At 34.2% G+C, this 15,291-nt stretch overlaps 1 protein-coding gene across 3 annotated transcripts in view; it reads right to left on the bottom strand.

Annotated features, from left to right (window-relative positions):
• LOC126807858 (oxysterol-binding protein-related protein 6) overlaps positions 1-14,968 on the bottom strand; it is an 80,856-nt gene extending 65,888 nt beyond the window's left edge. For 2 of the 3 annotated variants that reach the window (XM_050532702.2, XM_050532699.2), the window contains exon 1: positions 14,819-14,968. The gene's annotated coding sequence lies outside the window, so the exon portion shown is untranslated. Of the gene's footprint in view, positions 1-2,131; positions 2,244-14,818 lie in introns of all 3 variants that reach the window. The other variant, XM_050532700.2, reaches the window with a different exon arrangement.
• Positions 14,969-15,291: the final 323 nt, after the last annotated feature.

Consider the following 15,291-nt stretch of genomic DNA (forward strand, 5'->3'; position numbering starts at 1 on the left):
GCTAATATTTGCATCATTCTACGTCAGAACTTAGGGATTGGTTAAAATATAAAAAAAAATGGTCCGTACTCGTAGTCATTCTTTAAAATATTTTCTATTTCTATTCAATAAGGAAGGGGAAGGGAGAAAGGCAACTCTCCCTTAAAGCAGAGACTGAACAGACGGATAGATCTGTGTAGCTGCTGGATCAAATGACGATGATGATAATGCCGACGGAGAGAGCAGACATAAATAGATTTATATATCTATTTCTATCAAATAATCAATCTGGGAATCATTTATCATCATTTAAACAGGCATCACTCAAAGAGCTAAATCTCCCTATTCCAGGTGTTTCTTTAGGCCTTAAATGTTATATAAATTATCCATTAGACATTAATTAACTTATCCAGGCCATAATCAATTCACGATGCAATCGGATGGCTCTGATATTAGTAGATTTCAATACGTTTTGCGGTTACCATAAAAATGGATAACCAAGACTTTGTTTATTATCGTAAAAACGTTAGCAATGACAATTGAAGCTAGACTGTAATTGATTCGCCGATAGGCCTAGAGTCAAGTAATTTGACTGATATTTTCAACATATTCCCTTGTCATTATCTATTTTTGAACTATTATAGTGAGAACTGTCAGTACATATGTAACTAAAAGACACATATATGCGGACAAGAAACAAACTACACAGACATTGAAAGCAATAAATATAAAACATTGAATCATGTGAATGGATCCGGGCGCAGCGATGTACAGTCCAGAGTCTGTAATTATACAAGCTTCAATCTTCAATCAAATCAAGCGAAAAACAAAAAACAACGATTAACAAGAAAGATGCGACCAGTCTTGACGGGGGCTGTGTTCTGATAGTATGCCAGTTGACGTCATGAGATAGAACATTAATAATTAACAATAATAAGAGTGATAATTTGGATTCAATTTTGGAAAAAGTCTGACAGAATTTCAAGTAAAAAATTGTTCTTTTAGTTCATATTGAGATGCGAATTATTGGGTGGAAAAGCAAACAAGATTTGATATGTACTTAATAGCAGCGTTTATTCTGGTAAATCAATAGCAGCCATTGCTCAATTAATGACAATTGTTAGTCAAGGAAGACTTAAGTTTCTAGTTTGGAAATCTTCAGAATATTACCAGATAGTTAAATTAACTGTAGTTTTCGTTCTTTATTGTGCACCGATCTATAGAAGAATACTACATTATATTGGAATATAACAGCACAATCTGGTCTATTTATAAACCATTGACTTTCTTGGATTAAAAGAAAACTTTGCATATGGGTCGCAACTCGCAACACATATAATAATGTAATATGAATGTATATAAACAGAGATTTACATTCAATCGTTTCTGTTTTTACTGCAATTTCTAATTAGTTAGGTTTGGTGAAATATGCGAAGAGTCCAAACTGAAGGGCAGTCTTTGGCATCTGGTTTTTCCAGTCTACACAGGTGGTGTTCTCCTGTGGGATGTGTTTAGCCTCATTCATCAAGTTGCTCCATTACAAATGGCGCTCGAAAGCATTCTGGCATGCGATTCGTGTGCCAATTTTAAAATTTTCTTTTGTCTTAAATATTGGATATCAGAAGCCCATCTTTTCACGGTAAGATAACATCAATGTTGATTTAAATTGACCAATAAGTTGTGTTTGCAATGTCGAAGGCTATGCATAATATTGAGTTAATTGTAGTCCAGTTTACCAGATGATTATAGATGAATAAAAGATTGATTTAATTGAAATCTAACAACAAATCCTCCCCCCCCCACCACCAACCTCCACCCCCACCCATACAAAAAACATGCCCATTTTCTTAGAAAAACTATTCAAATGCCAATTGTAAAAATACTATTTTTTATACTCAGCAACCAGATTTGGAAATAAATAAATGTCATCGAACTGTATACATGTTACCTGACACTCCTTGGCTTTGTGCAAGATATATACTAAATATATCAATACACAACACAGAAAATAGACAAATGCCTGGCAACAGACGAATTCTGTCTGACAAAGACTAAATCTGTGTCTGATATTGTCTGTGAGAGATGCCTTGCCTCTACCCAATAACTATAAAGTGCTAAAAGCCTTTTAAAAAAAACAATTATTTCGACTGACCAGTAAAAATTTATATTCTGTTGAATTCCTAAGAAATCACAACTCTGGTGTTCTGGAACGTAAATTCCAACAATCTACCATTCAGCACTTGTTCACAGGCTTCAATCTTTCACTAAGTCAAATCAAAAAGAAAACTATTAAAGAACAGTGCTTATATTGACTAGAAAACACACTGGTTGATTACGAGTGAAACTCAACTCTGTGATAACTTCCAGACACACAGAGATGTAATAAATCATCACTATTATAGATCTACATCCAAACGAGACTAAAGACTTGACGTCGGTCCGCAGTGTATATGTGTATGTTTATATGCGGTTGATAGGAGATCAATACAGATCCACTAGCTCTGTCCATCAATGGGGGTTTCCCAAACACGGCTATTACAGAATTGTGCTACTCAATCAATTCCCCTAAATGAGGTAGATTCAAACATGCATGACTGATGTCTTTAAAGAGATAGAGCCCCATTATTTGAAGTCCCAGTTCACCAGGAATATCAAGAAAATGTCACTTCAAATAACTGGTGTCCGGGGACTTTAAATGGGTTATATTATATCCTGGGATTTTAAAGGGGATATCCTGGGATTGTAAAATGATGTATAATTTATAATATTTTTCAAAGTGATCAAGGACCATAACTTTGGCAGTACAATAGGCCTGTTTGTCACATGATATTGAAGAAGGTGTCATGGGATGTTCACAGGGTCTATTTTCCATATAAGGGGTATCCTGGGACTTTCATGGGGTATAATCTTAATGTTTTAAAGTGTTATGTGGAACATTAATAGGGTATGGTATCAATATTAAATGTCATCCTGACATCTAAAATGGTATTAGATTTTTAAACTGGTAATTCCAATTAGAATTTCTTTAATCAAATGAAAAGATCCCATCATTAATGTTTAATCACGATAATGAATCTTGTACATGTTTTCTGTGTGTGGTTGTGTATTTATAACTGTCTGCCCAATTATTTACATTAATCTATCAATGTCATTTATTCAATATTTAACAAGTCAATCAAGTGGACCTTTCCAGGAGTAGTGTGACATGGAATGATACATGTGAAATATGAGACATACACACATCAAATATGATAGTTTTAACAGGTACCACAAACTATAACTATACAGTAATGAATGAGTTATTATTCCAATATTGTGTCATTGGCTAAAATATCAAATTTCTCATTGCTTAAACCAGGCTAATATCATCTTCAATAGAAGGCTTGATATATTGCCATCATGCAATACCCTGCATATTTCAGCACTAATTTTGATTGGGTATTCACACACCTTGGGAGCCTATCAGATTCCTTGATCATCGCGAATACCAAGTCTCACACTTTCAAGCTAAAATGTCTACCTGTGATAATTGAATTGAAAAGTTCAAGTTTTGTTCAATGTCAAGATTTTCGTGGAGGTCGCTATGTCACAACCTCTGATTGGATGCTACTGTTCAAGTTTCTGCAGATAACGTAGTTATAAGTTCAGGAATTGTAAAGTAATCTAGGAACGGATAGATGTTGTTAATCTTGCAGTCATTGCTTCAGGAACGGGCTAAATATGTGCTCAGATTGATGATTCAATTAAGAAAACAAAATCCACCTTAGATAAACTCCCAGTATGCATTCAATAAGATTTAAAATAAGCCTTTTAATTTCTTTCACCCACAACAAAATGGTGACAGGCACATTACACAGTGAGCAACAGAGATCAGATAAATTTCAATTCAATGTATCATTGTAAACATGGAGCAGAATCATTTTTAGCCAATGAGGTTTCCTACACACTTAACAGGGTTATTATGGGACAAAAACATGGTAAATCTTATTTTCAATAATTTGCTTGCCTGTACTAAACTGAGTTGATTTTAAACTGTTATAATAGTACTCACTGAATACAGATTAATCTATTAACTATTTAAACTAATCACTGTATGTATACAATCATAGGAATTATTCTGATTAAATGAAATGTGAAATAATTTCTATTCACCCATGGCACTTGGAAATTTTATCATTTCTTTTCACTGGTAATCGAAGTCTACATAATGTCTGCGGGGAATTCGCAGGATTTGTCTTGATTGTCAAGTTTTGTGGTCAAACAGATAAAGATCACGATGCCTGGTTGTCGACCAAAACAATCTGCACACCTCAATTGGTTCTAACAATAACACCGCTCGTCATGGAATTGAAAATTATATATTTGCCAATTTCTCAACTGACAATTTAGTGAATTATCAGATTAATAGGATGAACCATTAATAAGTTACATGTTGTACTGTGTTTTAAGGCTTTAACATATTTTAAACAGGTGACTTAAAAACAAATTCAACTATCACTTTAAATATAGGATGTGCCAGTTAAACATACATTATGCAAGATTGAGCTAAATCTGCCTATTGCAGGTCTTTCTTTAGGCCTGGAATGTTATATAAACTATTAATTAGACTTATTAACATGAAAAAAGAGAAAGAGAGAGAGTTTAACATCCACGCAACAGAAACTCGGTCATTTCGGGACTAACATATGTTTCAATTTTATTTCAATAATTCGCTTGTACTAAGTGTCTTTAGCAGTGGGGGAAAACCGGAGGATCCGGAGAAAACCCACGAGGTTGGACAGACGACCCTATCCTTGTCACGTACAACTGGGGAATCGAAACCACGCCAGTTGACTCAATGACAGACCTTATGATGCAGCATGCAAGTGTTAACCATTCGGCCATCCACCCCCTCCCCCTCCTAACATGAAAAGACCTTAATCAACTCTCGATGCCATCTTATGCGTCAAATTTTCACTGGATTTGAATTAGATCTGCTGCTCAACGCTCATTGATGATTAAATCCAAAAATGGATAATCGAGCTATGTTTTTTTATCATACCGACATAAGTAACAATAAATGATGACCAAGGCTATGCCGAAAAATTTGTGCCAATTGCAGGTCTTTCTTTGGGCCTGAAAATGTTATCTAAATTAAATTATTAATTAGACATATATTAACATGACATGGTCATAATCAACTATCGATGTCATAGGATGGCTCTATTTTTAAGTAGATTAGAACGGTTTGGCCATTTAATGTTTAATCTAAAAATGGAGAAGCGAGGCTAAGACTCAAATGACCAGTGTAGTGGTTACGATCAATGCACACATCTTGTCAAATCTACAACCATTGATAATTTTGCTCAAAATAAAGTAATTTGAATGAAGTTTTCAATTATCTATTTTTCAAATTTATAGTGAGAATGGCCAGCTCTTTATCTAAATCTTACATAATGTATCTTTAATCATTGACACTACATGTGGGAATTCTTCCTCTACGGCTGTATTGGGACTGTGGTTTTATCATGTAATCAGATAACTTCTAAATATCTGAAATAATACTACAAGGATAGATTGAGAAATAATTCAATATCGCCGGATTTTCAATAATTTACGATCCTACATTAACTTCCGAGACAAGATTAGAGCAAACATGGAGACAAAATAGCATCAAAAATCAATTTCCGTGACCTGAACGATAAAGCAGGAGAAATTGTGTTATTATAACGTAGTGAATAACGAGAAATGGTCAGGTTGTGTTTGCATTAGAGACCTCGAAGTTATAATTTTGTGAACCGTTGTCTACAATATCCTAGGTTCCAATTCTGACATGGGCTGACAGAAAAATGTCAGGATTTTTCCAGTCCAACATTCACTTGTGTGGAGTTGGCCAGATCTAACTTTTCTTTGTGAAAAAATCCACACCAAACCACATACAGTATACCGGGTACTGAGAGCTATTCTGGCAATGATAGTGTAAATGTGCAAAATATATTTTATCAATTCCAGAACCAGACCTGGGCCAGTGTAATTGGACTTATCTGTCTTGTGTATTAGGTTATCGTTTCCCAGAACAATTCTCTTTTTCCCATTTCAGTGACTTAAATGCATTGATAAATCTTTATAGATCGGCGTTGAAAGTGCATAAAGTCTATACTTATAAAAATATTTTAAGAATGTATACCCTGAGGCTGTGTGGAAATTAAATTTCACTTAAAGGTACACTATCTTGACTAAAGGGCAAATATACAGTATACACCATACATTAATAACAAAGATAGACTTTCAAATTGATATGGACATCAGACCATACACAATAGACTTTCAGATCGATGTGGGTTCAGACCATACACAATTAATAGATTTTCAGATCGATATGGACTTCAGACCATACACAATTATTAATAGACTTTCAGATCGATATGGACTTCAGACCATACACAATGAATAGACTTTCAGTCCGATATGGATTTCCGACCATACACAATTAATAGACTTTCAGACCGATATGGACTTCAGACCATACACAATTAATAGTCTTTCGAACTGATATGGACTTCCGACCATACACAATTAATAGACTTTCAGATCGATATGGACTTCAGACCATACACAATTAATAGACTTTCAGAATGATATGGACTTCAGTCAGACCATACACAAGTAATAGACTTTCTAGCAATTACGGTTAAATTGTATTCATATTGATTATCTAAGATTCAATTAAGAAAACCAAACCAAAATACCAAAGGTAGATAATCTCCTGGGTTAGATTCAATCAGATTAAAATGGAGGCCCGTCAAAAGATTTGACCTAACAGTTATAGGTGGCTCTGGCAATTGGTTTATCATCCTCAGAGGATGCTGAATGTTGCAAAATTTTCAATTTGTCATATCTTTGTAAATAATAAACAGAATTGAACGATATTTGGACTAATATTTAGCAGATTAACACCTCCTGTTTCGTATTTAGAGGGATGTTTTTGTCCAATAGACATGTCCTGAGATCATTAGGACCCAAGACTTTGATGTACTTTCCACTGAATTAGTTGATTGAATGTGTGGGTTTTTTTCTCTTTAATTTAACAAAAACTAGTGTCAAGATTTATTGGTTGCTATAGTAGCAGTATAATGAGTATAGACACACAAAAAAAAATAAAATTCTTACTTCATTTTTTTAAAAGTATTTTTTAAAATAAAATTTATGTCTTTGTAATAGATTATTGTATATGTTCGAGATCAAAATTGATTGTCTCCATTGTGGTTATCTCCATTAAAGTAGTACGCATAATATTAATACGCATGATTTTTCTAATTTAGAGGGGTGTTATTGTCCAATCGAAAGTGTCTAATCGACCAATCAAAATGCAAGATTCACTCTTAAGCATGTTACAATTCTTTATAATATATATTTAAATTTTCAATTAATCATATCTTTGTAAATAATAAATGGAATTGAATAATATCTGGAGTGATATTTCTTTATATTAAGGAATTCTATTTTCACAATACAGTGGGGTTTTTTTAAGGATTCAAAATCCTGAAATGGAATTCAGAAACTTTAATAACAAATTTCAAAATCAAGACGCAAAAAACAAAATATTGGAGATTGACAAATTTGTTTTTGTGGTGAGGAATGATTTCAATAATAAAAAGCACATTGTTTATACATCTGTACATATATCTTAAACACATTAAACATGGCTGACCTTTAAATTACACAAGTTTGTTTAGAAAAAAAGGAAATAAATTTTAATAATGTAATAAATCACTCTTGAGATAACATACTGGTAGGTTTGTTTGATAACAACTTATTGTAGTAGTGTTAAATATTAAAGAAAGAGAAATGAAATGAAATTAGGCCTCCGAGTTCACAAAGCATTCTCAAGCTTTATTTAAAAATTTACTCAACTTTCAATCAACGTTTAATTATGAGAAATCTCTTTGATCCCGAAACACAAAACTTTGCACATAGTTTCTTATTGACGTATTTGATACATTAAAACAATAAAATTTTTATAAAGGGCTATATTTTAGTCAAAATAGGCAAACAATTTTGAGTAAATTCTTAACGTAAGTCTGAGAATGATTTGTGAAAACGGGGCCAGGTATAAAGAACTTACATTTCTGCACTAACCATGCCAGTGAATACGTACATTCGCCATGCATTTTTGTCGGACAGAGGCTTTTCCGCCTATATTTAATTGGATACATGTATCAGGGGTTTGTTTACATGCATGCCATTGATTAAATACACAGGCGAATCTCGGTTCTTTTTAGGCAATTTCTTAACCAAGTGAGCCGCCTTGACTCCATTCAACAATTCACCTGCATGTAAGAGATCTTTCGCGGTGGAGGAAATCTTTATTTCAATAATTCACCTATACATAGGCAGTGGGAGGAAACCACTGAGGTTAGTTAGGTGACCATCCAATAAATTGTGATATGAATTGCGGAAATCTCATACTGTATCATATCGCTATAAATATTGATGTATCTTTTTTTCGGAAAGGAGGAGGGGGGGGGCAGCTCTACATATTATATTTTGACTTCTTTGTTATGGGTATCTTGTTTTAAGGGGCCTGCTGCTTGATTTGTTTCCCCGATATGCGAGCCAGTTTCTACCACGGCGTACGCCGGTCAAGTGACTGTATCAAAGCAAATCAAGTGACCCATGCAACTGATAGACAATATAGTGTCGTAAAATATTATAATATTAAACCCGGTTACAAGACATGTTTTAATCAAAAACAGTATTCTTGAAAGTATGACAATCAGTAGGTGACCGCAAAATAAGCAGAAAATTATTGTTTTCGGTAGTAATATTTCTGAGAAAAAAAAAATAACATATGAAAATCTGGTTTTACGAAGCTCCAAGTCAACTTCAAAACATTTGGTTTCAAGAAGGTAAGTCTTTAACTGAATATCATCCAGTCTTCGACATTGCAAACACGGCTTACAGGTCAATTTAAATCAACATTGATGTTGTGATGTGGCAGTTGTATAGGAATGTATATCAATAATAATACATTTAAAATATATACACAAATCAATCTATTTCTTTGCAAGCTGACATATTTATTATTTATTGATGGTGTAAGTAGATTAACTGAAGACATGGATATACTATTGACAATTCCTTATCAATAAATAAACAGCTGATTGTTATAACACCACCTTCTGGACATGGTGTAACATGCTGCTATAACGATTAAAATACAGATCTATATTTCGTTTCGTTTACTTCTACGTCTACCTTCAATTGCCTCTACTACATGAAGATCTGACCAGTTGTATTGGCAGGTCATATATATTCGGATTCTAATATATCTGTATAAAATTGAATATCAAAAATGACATCGCTCTGTACATGACATTATTCTATTATTAACCACGTGCAGAGAGAACAGCTGATCGTGCCCTCTGGAATTCCTTTCTCACACCCCGACTGATATATGGCATGCTATAAATTATATTTTGCGGGAGCGATTTTCTATACAAGATAATCTTTCTGACTGACTGAAGTTGGTTCTTTAATGTCTGATTCCATTTAAAGTGTTATCGTAGACAAGACATAGGAGAGCCGAAACTTCTTCCTGTTTACTTAGAATATGATTTTAAAATCTTTCCATTTACGGCCTTAGGCCATGGAGTGGGTTTGGTTGGAATTTCTTCCCGTTATTTAATAAAAAACATATCTCGTTTGGTCGTTGATCTGTAGAGACAGCAATTATGCGGACATATATGCGTCTCTTCTCTCGATTGGTAGATGTCATCTTTGTGGGTTTAGTGTTTAGGTGCAAGACCAATCTTATCGTAACCTTCCCTTACTCCACTATCATAATCTGCAGGGTTCGTGTCTTTTCAGTGGATTAATGTTTAGATAATCTTTCAAATTTGGATCATATTTTATAGCTACATGTAGAAAATGCTTTACATTATCAAAGTTATTCATTTTATTTGTTACTTTATCTGGCTTCCTATACAAATCAACTCTCTCACCTCAGTTATCGACAATAAAAAATAATCGACATGTATCCATAACGATTAATTACGTGTCCGTTTAACAATAAATAATTAATCACGTGTTTATTTAATAATAAGTAAGTTTTTAACAGCTTATTTAACGATACTTGGATGTACAACTCAGTTAATTAACTGCTATTACATAACAGCCCGGCATGAGACAGTCCGATAAAAAAATAGGTTGGGATGAAACAGTCCAGGGTGAAACAGTCATGAGATGAACTGACCCACACCCATTCGAATAAACAATCTGTTTTTAAAAATATATCGATACTGCAGAAGGACATAATTAGTCTACTAAGTATTTTTCAATATAATACGCAATGTCTTGCTCAAGGTCATTAAACAACTGAAAATACAAGCACTATCCCACATATGTATTTCAATGAAATCATCACATGAGTCCAACATTTCATCTAGTATAAAATAATGTTGATGTATCATTATTTGAAGGGGGGTTGGGATGGCCTAGTGGTCTGAGTGCTGCGTTTCAACCTCTAGCTGGCCGGTCACCCCTGGCTTGCGGCTGTGGTTTTGATCTCTGGTGTGAGCGTACATGTATGTGGCGTGGTGGAGATAGGGGCGCCTTCTTAACCTCGTGGGTTTACTCTGGTTTCCTTCCACAGGAAAGACCCCTGCACTTGCGTTAAGATAATAAAAATGAAAAATAAGACTTGTCTGCGATATCACCTTCGGTAAAAGCAGACGTTAAACACTAAGAACAACAACAACATTATTTGAAATAATGTACGGACAACTTTATACTAGATGAAATATTGGACCCTTGTGACTGTAACGCATGTCATTGAAAATCAAGTGCAGGATAGTATCTGTATTCTATTTTATGGTCTTGAATTTAAGACATTGTGTAATATATTGAAACAACACTCGAGCTAATGCCTCTCATGCAGTATCGATATATTACTGATGAGCTCGAAATTAAAAACACCACCGACAGTGACAATTACGCTTCCTACTTGGATCTGCGTCTCGATTTTGACAATTGCCATAAACTGAGTGTTAAATTGTACGATAAACGTGATGACTTTGACTTTCCAATTGTTAACTTTCCATTTATTAGTAGTAACATTCCAATATTACCAGCTTATGGAGTGTTTGTGTCTCAGCTAATTCGTTACGCGAGAGCTTGTTCCTTTTATTCTGATTTTTTAAGTAGATCGAGGCATTTGTCATCTAAGCTTCAACTACAAGGATACTTGCGCACTAAACTTATTAAAACCTTTAAAAAGTTTTATGGCCGTCATATTGATTTGATTGGTAAATATAATGTGTCTCTCTCGGCTATTATTCTAGATATATTTAATTGACACGTATACTATTACTATCTCCCTGATAATATCTACTACATCGTTAACACAGTTCATCGCGTGCATTTTGCATACCGATAGTTCATTGGCCAATCACGCTATTTTACCGACATTTCGCCTAATAGTTTGGATGCAGCTATGGCGGGTGTGGCGCCAGGCAGGGTAAGCTTACTCTTCCGGACACCTGTTACCACTGTTTGTCATGTAATTTGTACACGAGAAGCAGTCCATTTGCTGATTACACTATTTTGCTTGAATACACTATTTTGCCTATAACGTTTTTTAGGACTTCGAATTCTGTCTTATGGTTTGGATTGTTCGTACTTGGTTTTATTTTATTTACTTAAAGTAGCTAAGTCCGTAACTCAATATCATCCACAATCTTCGACATTGAAAACACGATTTTTTTTGCAATTTAAATCAGCATTGGTGTTGTGGTCTTACCTGGAAAAGATGGGCTTCTGATATCCAATATTTAAGACAAAATAAACATTTTACCATTGGTCCACGAATCATGTACCATAATGCGTTTCAGCGCCATTTGTAACAAGGTGCTCAAAGAATGAGGCTAGACATATTCCACAAGTCATGTCAAATGGTGATGCCATTTTCTTATTTGGAGAGCATGCACAATATATACTATCGGTGTTGACTGGAATAACCAGACGCTAGAAACTGTCTTTCGGTTGAGACTTCTGGCATATTTCGCCGAACATAACTGATGACAATTCACAGTAAAACGGAAACGATTGAATGTAAAACAGTTTATATAAATTCATATTACATTATTATATGTGTTGCGACCGATTTGAGCCAATTTCTAGGCCCAAAATATTAGCAATTTATCTCCTTTAATGTCTCGCTTTTAACCATTAAACCACACAAGTTTTAAGACTGTGTCCTGTTCAACTTGTTTACTGTATAAAACAGTTGTTCCAGTATGAGATAATCAGATCTATTTATAAACTAACTGTAAGTAACGTGGCCATATAAAGCAAATCATCAATTTGATTAAAACACATCCTATTTCCTTTCCTTTTACTTGTCTTAACTACACTAGGATCTGCAAGATTTATAACCCGCGTTCTGGATGATGTGAGGGATTAGCCAATGAAACGGTCTGTTACAGCGAGTTTTTGCCGTGGGTAACCCACTAGAAACATTAAAGGACAATATTGGTGCCAATCATTATCACATATGTGATAGAGCTGGTTAAATACATTCCAAATATAATTTTAACCCAGAGATCATTGCTACGATAGCTGAGTAATACAGGTTTCCCGTATCGGAAGTGACGAACGCCAAAGGAAAACACGAGTCATACCTTTATATAACTGACTGATGTGACGAGTGATAACAGATACACGGCCGAATTTCTGCTCATGGGTTTTCTCCGGGCCCTCCGGTTTCCTCCCACTACTAAAGACCCCTGCGCACAAGCGAATTATTGAAATAAAATTAAACCATATGTTAGTCCCGAAATGACCTAGTCTCTCTCTATGACTTGAAACTCATGTGTTAATGACTTGAACACATAATACTGTGCACATCTTTTGTAGAAATAGCAATATGACATGTATACGGATTCAATGTTAGGGTGCCCCACCATATAAATAAATATCTCCAAATATCTCAACAATTACACCAAAATATTTATATATATATATACCAAGCCTTAAATCAGTTTCACACATTTTTAGTCACTAAATAAATGGTCATGTTGTACTTTATAAGCTATGACCATTTAACCATCCATAAATAATAAACAAAAAAATGGGTACCAGTGTCGGCCATAACATCCGTGCACTTTTGAGTAAAATATAGGTTACACAGCACACGATCTTGGGTAACCGTGGGTAACCCACTAGAAACATTAAAGGACAATATTGGTGCCAATCATTATCACATATGTGATAGAGCTGGTTAAATACATTCCAAATATAATTTTAACCCAGAGATCATTGCTACGATAGCTGAGTAATACAGGTTTCCCGTATCGGAAGTGACGAACGCCAAAGGAAAACACGAGTCATACCTTTATATAACTGACTGATGTGACGAGTGATAACAGATACACGGCCGAATTTCTGCTCATGGGTTTTCTCCGGGCCCTCCGGTTTCCTCCCACTACTAAAGACCCCTGCGCACAAGCGAATTATTGAAATAAAATTAAACCATATGTTAGTCCCGAAATGACCTAGTCTCTCTCTATGACTTGAAACTCATGTGTTAATGACTTGAACACATAATACTGTGCACATCTTTTGTAGAAATAGCAATATGACATGTATACGGATTCAATGTTAGGGTGCCCCACCATATAAATAAATATCTCCAAATATCTCAACAATTACACCAAAATATTTATATATATATATACCAAGCCTTAAATCAGTTTCACACATTTTTAGTCACTAAATAAATGGTCATGTTGTACTTTATAAGCTATGACCATTTAACCATCCATAAATAATAAACAAAAAAATGGGTACCAGTGTCGGCCATAACATCCGTGCACTTTTGAGTAAAATATAGGTTACACAGCACACGATCTTCCTAAGTGTGCCGCAAACTTTTGAACGGAACACTAAGAAAATTGGAAAAAACGTGATCCCAATTGAGTATTCATTGGTGTCTACAAAAAGTTCATATCTGTGTTTTTCTTGATTTAGTTTTAGTCATTCTTTGTGTCTATGACTAATCGCTGTCTACAGTTCCATGCCGTCTCACTTACCATGTTTTTATTTTGCAAAATTCAGATATTTTTCATACAACTTTAGCCAGGTGTGCCACTATTTTTTCATGTGTTACAAGGTGTGCCGTTGGCAAAAAAAGGTTGAAAACCACTGATCTAGATTTTTGTAGTTTATATTTATTAATAAATTTCCTAGCCAAGACAAGTTTTCACCTCAATAAACATGAGTTTGTTGTTCTTTAATTATATAAGTCACTTTGGGGTAGAAAATTATAAAAAAAAGCCATTAATAATAGAATAGTGTATATCGCCTATTGTGATTTGATAATAGAAACCTGTAATTCGGCTAGACCATCTAATTGGTTTATAATTAATAATAATAAAGTTTATATAATATATCAACCATACGTACAAAAACAGTAGACCACTGCATAAAATGTTTATTATAATTTATAATAATAAAGTTGATATAATATATCAACCATACGTACAAAAACAGTAGACCACTGCATAAAATGTTAATTATAATTAATAATAATAAAGTTGATATAATATCAACCCTACGTACAAAAACAGTTGACCACTGCATAAAATGTTTATTATAATTTTAAAGCAAGATGTCAAGTATCAAACTGTTTCTGTTTTGTTTTTTGGATGATAACACAATTGAATAAGCTATAGACACATCTTTGCTAGATTATACAAGTAATACATGATGACGTCCACTCTTCTTAGCTTTCTGCGATAAGGAAATGTCGAAAGTTTGACCAAGAAAATTAACAAAGCTTTTTACAAGACAATATACTTACAAAACAACCGGTCAACGGATGGTAGAATTTGTAATTCCTTTGGTTTCAAATTGTAACCTCTACCTAAACGCCGAAGCGATGTTATTTCAAGATAGATTTCACAGAACCCATTTACACTTTTAGCTACAGATATCTTGCGAATCTCGACATACTGCCGGAACTTACGTTCTGTTGCTAAATATAGTAACAGGGAATGACACGCTCGACTGTGAAGGGTGTAACCCCGACCAATATATCACAGTTTGGACCTGAAATAAATAACAACGTCATTAACAAGAAATACCACTCTATTTTGCAATAATTATATTTTTATCCCATGACCATGTTTTAGGAAAGGGGAAAACATGATAAATTAAATGAATGGCTAGGAGGAAATGAAAGAATTACGTTTTTGTAAAAAGAAATGAATTAAAATATATAAGATCTTGGTTCCTTTCGATATTCGCGCATATCGGACCGTAACTTCCTGAATT

Source organism: Patella vulgata, chromosome 9 (assembly GCF_932274485.2).
Source record: "Patella vulgata chromosome 9, xgPatVulg1.2, whole genome shotgun sequence".
NCBI lineage: Eukaryota > Metazoa > Mollusca > Gastropoda > Patellidae > Patella > Patella vulgata.